We start from the raw sequence: 6,809 nt of genomic DNA, 5'->3' as shown, positions 1-6,809 counted from the left end.
AAGGGAGGCACTACTCTGGTTTACAAAAGACCTCTTTTCACCACTGGGCCTTCCTGGATCCTCTGTCATGTCTTCCAGGTGGTGGTGTAAATGAGGCAAAAGCAGGAAAAGCATCACTCTCCTTGCTTGTGTTGTTAAGATGTTGTTTCTGGCTGGTCTCTGCTTTGAGCTGTAGATGCAACAGGGGTAGCAGCTGGTGTAGGGAATGCAGCAAGTGTGTAAGCAAGTGCTTTCTAAGAGTTAGAGCAGGCAGATTGCTAGATATGAGCAGAGAAAAGGGGGGTCATGGGCCAGGTGGCAGGAAACCATACATCTTGTGGTGACGGGGGTCCTAGAGGCAGAAAAGAAAGGTGGCAAAAGGTGGGAATCTCTGGGGGTCAGAATGTAACCTTTTGCTCATTATGCCCTCATTACAGTAAAATTAGCCTTGCAGATAAGAAGTTCCCTTCATGCACTGAAGCCATGACACTTCTGATCAAGACCAAATAAGGGGCTTCCCTGGTGGTGCAGTGGTTGAGAATCCGCCTGCCAATGCAGGGGACACAGGTTCGAGCCCTGGTCTGGGAAGATCCCACATGCCGCGGAGCAACTAAACCCGTGCGCCACAACTACTGAAGCCCACGCGCCTAGAGCCCGTGCTCCACAACAAGAGAATCCACCACAATGAGAAGCCCGTGTACCGCAACGAAGAGTAGCCCCTGCTCGCCACAACTAGAGAAAGCCCACATGCAGCAACAAAGACCAAACACAGCCAAAAAAAAAAAAAAAAAAAAAGACCAAATAAGAACTAAAATCCCTCCTCCACTTGGGAAGGTGGAGCTGGGATGAAAATCAGGAAGTATCAATACAATAAACCCCCTCCCCTCCTCAATGAATATTCTGCCCAAACATTTTTACACACCATAGACCCAGTTTGCCAAAGGAATTCAGGGCAGCTACTCACATGAGCCTGCCCGTTCTCCCTTCTGAGAGTGTACGATTCTTACTGAATTAAAGGGAAATGTAAATTGATGCAGCCACTATGGAAAAGAGTATGGAAGTTCCTCAAAATATTAAAAATAGAACTAAAATACGATCCAGCAATTCTACTTTTGGGTATTTTTCCAAAGAAAATAAAAACACTAATTTGAAAAGATATATGCCCCCCAAAATTCATTGTTGCATTATTTACAATAGCCAAAATATGGAAGCAACCTAAGTCTCCATTGATAGGTGAATGGGGAAAGAAAATGTGGCATATATATATATATATATACAAACACACACAATGGAATATTAGCCATAAGAAATAATGAAATCTTACCATCTGTGACAATGTGGATGGACCTAGAGGGTATTGTCCTAAGTGAAAGTCAGATAGAGAAACACAAACACCGTATGATTTTACTTATATGTGGAATCTAGAAAACAAAATGAATGAAGAAACATGACAAAACAGAAAGAGACTCATAGATACTACAGAGAATAGACTCATGGCTGCCAGAAGGAGGGGGTAGGGGAATGAATGAAATAGGTGAGTGAGACTAAGATACAAACTTTGGCTGATAAAATAAAGAAGTCACAGGGATGTAATGGAAAGCATAGGGAATATAGTCAATAATGTTGTAATAACTTTGTATGGTGATAGAAGTTACCTAGACTTATCATGATGATTATTGTGTAATGTATAAAAATACTGAATCATTTTGTTGTACACCTGAAAGTAATATACTATTGTCAGTCAATTATACCTCAGTTTTTTTAGAAGATGGTAAGTTTGTTGTTACACATATTTTACCACAATAAATATAATTTGTATGGAGACAAAAAAGACCCCGAATAGCCAAAGCAATCTTCAGAAAGAAAAACAGAGCTGGAGGAATCAGATTCCATGACTTCAGAGTATACTACAAAGCTACCATAATCAAAACAGTATGGTACTGACACAAAAACAGAAATATTGATCAAAGGAACTGGATAAAAGACCCAGAAATAAACCCATGCACCTATGGTCAATTAATCTACAACAAAGGAGGCAAGACTATACAATGGAGAAAAGACAGTGTCTTCAATAAATGATGCTGGGAAAACTGGACAGCTACATGTAAAAAAAAAGAAACTAGAACATTCTTTAACACCATACAAAAATAAACACAAAATGGATTAAAGACCTAAATGTAAGACCAGATACTACAAAACTCTTAGAGGAAAACATAGGGAGAAAACTCCCTGAGATAAATTGCAGCAATATCTTTTTAAATCTGTCTCCCAGTGTAATGGAAAAAAAATAAACATATGGGACCTAATTAAACGCAAAAGCTTTTGCACAGCAAAGGAAACCACAAAGAAAGTGAAAAGACAACCTACAGAATGGGAGAAAATATTTGCGAAAAATGTGGCCCACAGAGGATTAGTCTCGAAAATTTACAAACAGCTCATGTGGCTCAATATCCAAAAACCAGAAAATCCAAACAAAAAATGGGCAGAAGATCTAAATAGACATTTTCCAAAGCAGACATACAGATGACCAAGTGGCACATGAAAAGATGCTCAACATCACTAATTACTAGAGAAATGCAAATCAAGACTACAATGAGGTATCACCTCACACCAGTCAGAATGGCCATCATCAAAAAATCTACAAACAGTAAATGCTGGAGAGGGGACTTCCCTGGTGGCACAGTGGTTAAGAATCCACCTGCCAATGCAGAGGACAAGGGTTCGAGCCCTGGTCCGGGAAGATCCCACATGCCATGGAGCAACAAAGCCCATGTGCCACAACTACTGATCCTGTGCTCTAGAGCCTGCGAGCCACAACTACTGATCCTGTGCTCTAGAGCCTGCGAGCCACAACTACTGAGCCCACGTGCCACAGCTACTGAAACCTGCATGCCTAGAGCCCATGCTCTGCAACAAGAGAAGCCACCACAATGAGATGCCTGTGCAGCCCAACAAAGAGTAGCCCCCGCTTGCTGCAAATAGAGAGAAAGCCCGCGTGCAGCAACAAAGGCACAACACAGCCAAAAACAAACAAACAAACAAACAAACAAATAAATGCATGCTGGAGAGGGTGTGGAGAAAAGGAAACCCTCCTACACTGTTGATAGGAATGTAAATTGGTGCAGTCACTATAGAGAACAGTATGGAGGTTCCTTAAAAAATGAAAAATAGAGCTACCATATGATCCAGCAACCCCACTCCTGGGCATATATCCAGAGAAAAACATGGTTCGAAAAGATACATGCACCCCAGTGTTCGTTGTAGTGCTGTTTACAATAGCCAAGACATGGAAACAATCTAAATGTCCATCGACAGAGGAATGGATAAAGAAGACGTGGCATATATATACAATGGAATATTACTCAGCCATAAAAAAGAATGAAATAATGCCATTTGCAGCAATATGGATGCACCTGCAGATTATCATACTAAGTGAAGTAAGTCAGACAAATATTATATGATATCACTTATATGTAGAATCTAAAAAAAAATGATACAAATGAACTTACTTAGAAAACAGAAACAGACTCACAGACTTAAAGATCGAACTTACCGGGGAGGAAGGGTGTGGGGGATGGATAGATTGGTATTTGGGATTGACATGTACACACTGCTACATTTAAAAAAATGACAAATAAAAAACCCTGTATGTGAATATACAATTATCTCAAAATATTAGGCTGGCCAAAAAGTTCATTCGCATTTTTCCGTAAGATGTTACCAATAAAAAAGTCTTATGAAAAGAATAGGTGATATTATTTTTTAAAAAATCTCTAAAGCAAAAACCTAGGAAGAAAATTGTTAGCTTTGATGACAGCAAAAAGGAAGATACCTCTTCAAAGGTGGTCACCACATACACCACAGAAGAGAACCGATGAAAAAATACATTTACAGCAGCTGTCAATGGCCAGAATATACCAGCAACTTCTACAACCTGAGAAGAAATGGACAGGAATCACTATGGAAAAATAAAATTGTGAAGAGGCAATTTATAGAAATTGAAAAAAGAACGGCCAACAGATAGGTGAAAGGTTGCTCAAAATCAAGTGTCATGAGTAAAAATGGAAATGAAGACAAAAGAGGGACACCCCTCCATGCCTATCAAATATGAGAAATCAGAGGAGGGTCACTGGTGGGGGGAGATGGAGGGAAGCAAGATCTTTGTTCTGCTGGCCCCAGGGCAGGTAGCGCAGTCTTTCTGGAGAGCAGTCAGGCAAAGTCGTCAGTGCCAGAATTTCTCACACAGGCATAGGCGGGAACATGGCCCAAATGTGCATTGCAGCAGAGTTGGTAGCAGAGATTGGGAGCCAGCCTGGGGGACGGGAGAGGGATGTGATATGAGTAGGATGCAGCAAGGACTCGCTGCAGATTATCATGTAGTTGTCTGTCCACACGGCAAGGTGGACACAATGCTGTGAGGAAAAAGTAAGAAAGAATCTGTTCCAGAGGATAGCACTAGTTGTGTAAATTTAAAATAAAAATACAGCACAGAATTTTTAAAGATGAAATTGAATTCAACAATTTTTATCAAAGGAAACGATTGCCATTGTGTGGGAGAGGAGCAGAATGAGGGCATGGGGCAGGAAAGGGACCTGATTCACTAATGAGCTAATATTAAAAACAACAGGTGTGCTGTGCACAAAACAAAGACAGTGCTTTGCCATGATCTGGACAGCAGGGCCAATTTAATCTGGACAGCAGGCCCAAAAAAGTTGATTGATTTTGTTATCAGAGTCGCCACAGACCCTTGCTAAAAACCCACCAACACCTCCGTTGAACAAGAACTAACATATCTTTAAGTCATAAGGTCAGAACGCAGAGAAAGGAAGCCATAGCGAGAGAAAGACAAAAACCAGATAGAACCAGCTGAAACCAAGATGGTGCCAAATCTGACCTCCAACAGACCCTGAGTCTCATTATACGCTGATTTTACTGCATTAGCCACTAAGTGACACACCTACAGGCGGCCATGAACGGAAGTCACAGACCAAAAAAGGACAGAAAAGGAGTGGCATCCCAGTTCCAGGAAAGTCCTGCCTCTTTCTCAGAAAACTACTGCCTATGCCTTCCCAACGTTAGTCTCACCCCTCATTGTTCTCACCCCTTAAGAGCAAATCCTCTTTGCCACTAAGGTGAGAAGTCGATTTGTGAACTAAGTTCCCAATTCTCCATTCTCTGGCCATTGAATAAAGCTTGCGCCACTCCAATCTAAGCTTTGGTTTCGTTTTTGGCTGTGCAAACTCACATGGAAAAAGTACGTTCTCCACTGAGAGACAGGGGGCCTTGGCCAGTCTATGGCCTGAGTGGGGGGTCCATATGTCCTAATTTGGTAACAGTTTTAAAAGAAAGAAAAAAAATAAGCTTAAAAGTTAAGGAGGGAGAGGATTATCTGGGGCTGTGAAGCCCAGTGGTGGCCGCATCCAAACCCTTGTTATGAGCTGGGAGGATTTCTCTGTGAGGTGGCCAGTGGGATTGTCAACTGCCACGCCAACCAGACATGAAACCAAGAGCCTGGGCACATGGGCTTTCCTTCAGCATTCTCAGAGGGGCCATTCCCACTGACCACCCCTCTGTTACCCCAGGCCCCTTCCAAGGCAAGGGTGGGTTTGGGCTATAAAACGCTCCTCTGATCTCACATCTGGTGTCCTACGTCCTCAGGTCTTCCTCTCCCAGATTCCTCCTTTATCTCTTACTCACAGCTTCCCCCCTGGAACTTCCCCAGGGTTAACACGGGATCTTCTGAAATGTTAGTCCTACATACATGCGGCTAGTGGGTGTTGAGGGAGGAGGCCCTGTGGAGGGAACCAAAGGGTCAGGAATGTGACAAAGAGACAGGAACTCCAGTTCTGGTCCCCACCCAGACACTAATGCTTGTGGCCTTTACAGCCTTGGAGCATAAATGTCCTTTTTGGAGCAATGAGAACCCCCTGCAAAAGTCTGTGATCTGGCTACCTGGGAGGTTGGGAACGTGGAGACCATGGGGCCCATGGGACCAAGGGGAAGAGGAAGGGAAGGAGGATCACACAGGAGACCAGCTGTGGCTGGCTTGGCGCCTGTGGCCCAGGACCCAGAAGAAGAGGTTTCGGGCAGGGTCAGTTCTCCTTCCTCCATAATCACCAACTCACCCGGGTCCCCTGAGTGCTGGGAGTTAGCAGGACAGGAGGAGACAGGGGCTGTGAGAGGTGTGGATTATTTCCCGCTCCACCACCAACCTCTCCATCCCCTCTCCCCGTCCCAGGAAATTTCAGACCGACTGCTCACAGTTTTCCACTGGCTTCTGAAAGAAACACAGAAGAAACCTTTGAACTTCCTCATAATCAGCTCTGTGCTGTGATGACCAGCTGCCCACAGGCCCAATCAGTAAATAATGGTTCAACTTTGACTCTCCACACCTTAGTTTTTAAAGTAAAACTATCAAAAACAGAAAGGAAACACTGCATTTACCCACAATGCTGGAAGGAGGGACCCACAGATAAGGCTCTTTTAGGGTGCTAGGACCTTGAAGCTGAAGGGCCCAGAAGCTTTGCAGAGGAGGTGACACTTGCTGAGGTCGAATTTAGGATTGGCAGGAGGATGGTTTGTGGTTCTCAGAGCATGGTCCCATACTTTCAGTATCAGCATGCCCTGAGGATGTGTTAGAAATGCAAATTCTAGGCCCCACTGAATCAGAGATGCAGGGGTGGGCCCAACAACCAGTTTTTAGGAGCTCTCGTCCTCTGTGGAATTCACATATAAGCCCAAGTTTGAGACCACCCTTGTAGTGGTGGTACACTTGAGGGGTGTTTCTAATCATCTTTTGATAGAAGACAAAAATGTAGAAGCCCTCACTG

Source organism: Balaenoptera ricei, chromosome 3 (genome assembly GCF_028023285.1).
Source record: "Balaenoptera ricei isolate mBalRic1 chromosome 3, mBalRic1.hap2, whole genome shotgun sequence".
In the NCBI taxonomy this organism is placed as follows: domain Eukaryota; kingdom Metazoa; phylum Chordata; class Mammalia; order Artiodactyla; family Balaenopteridae; genus Balaenoptera; species Balaenoptera ricei.
The sequence above is the reverse complement of the archived record's forward strand: the minus strand, read 5'-3'. Positions refer to the sequence as shown.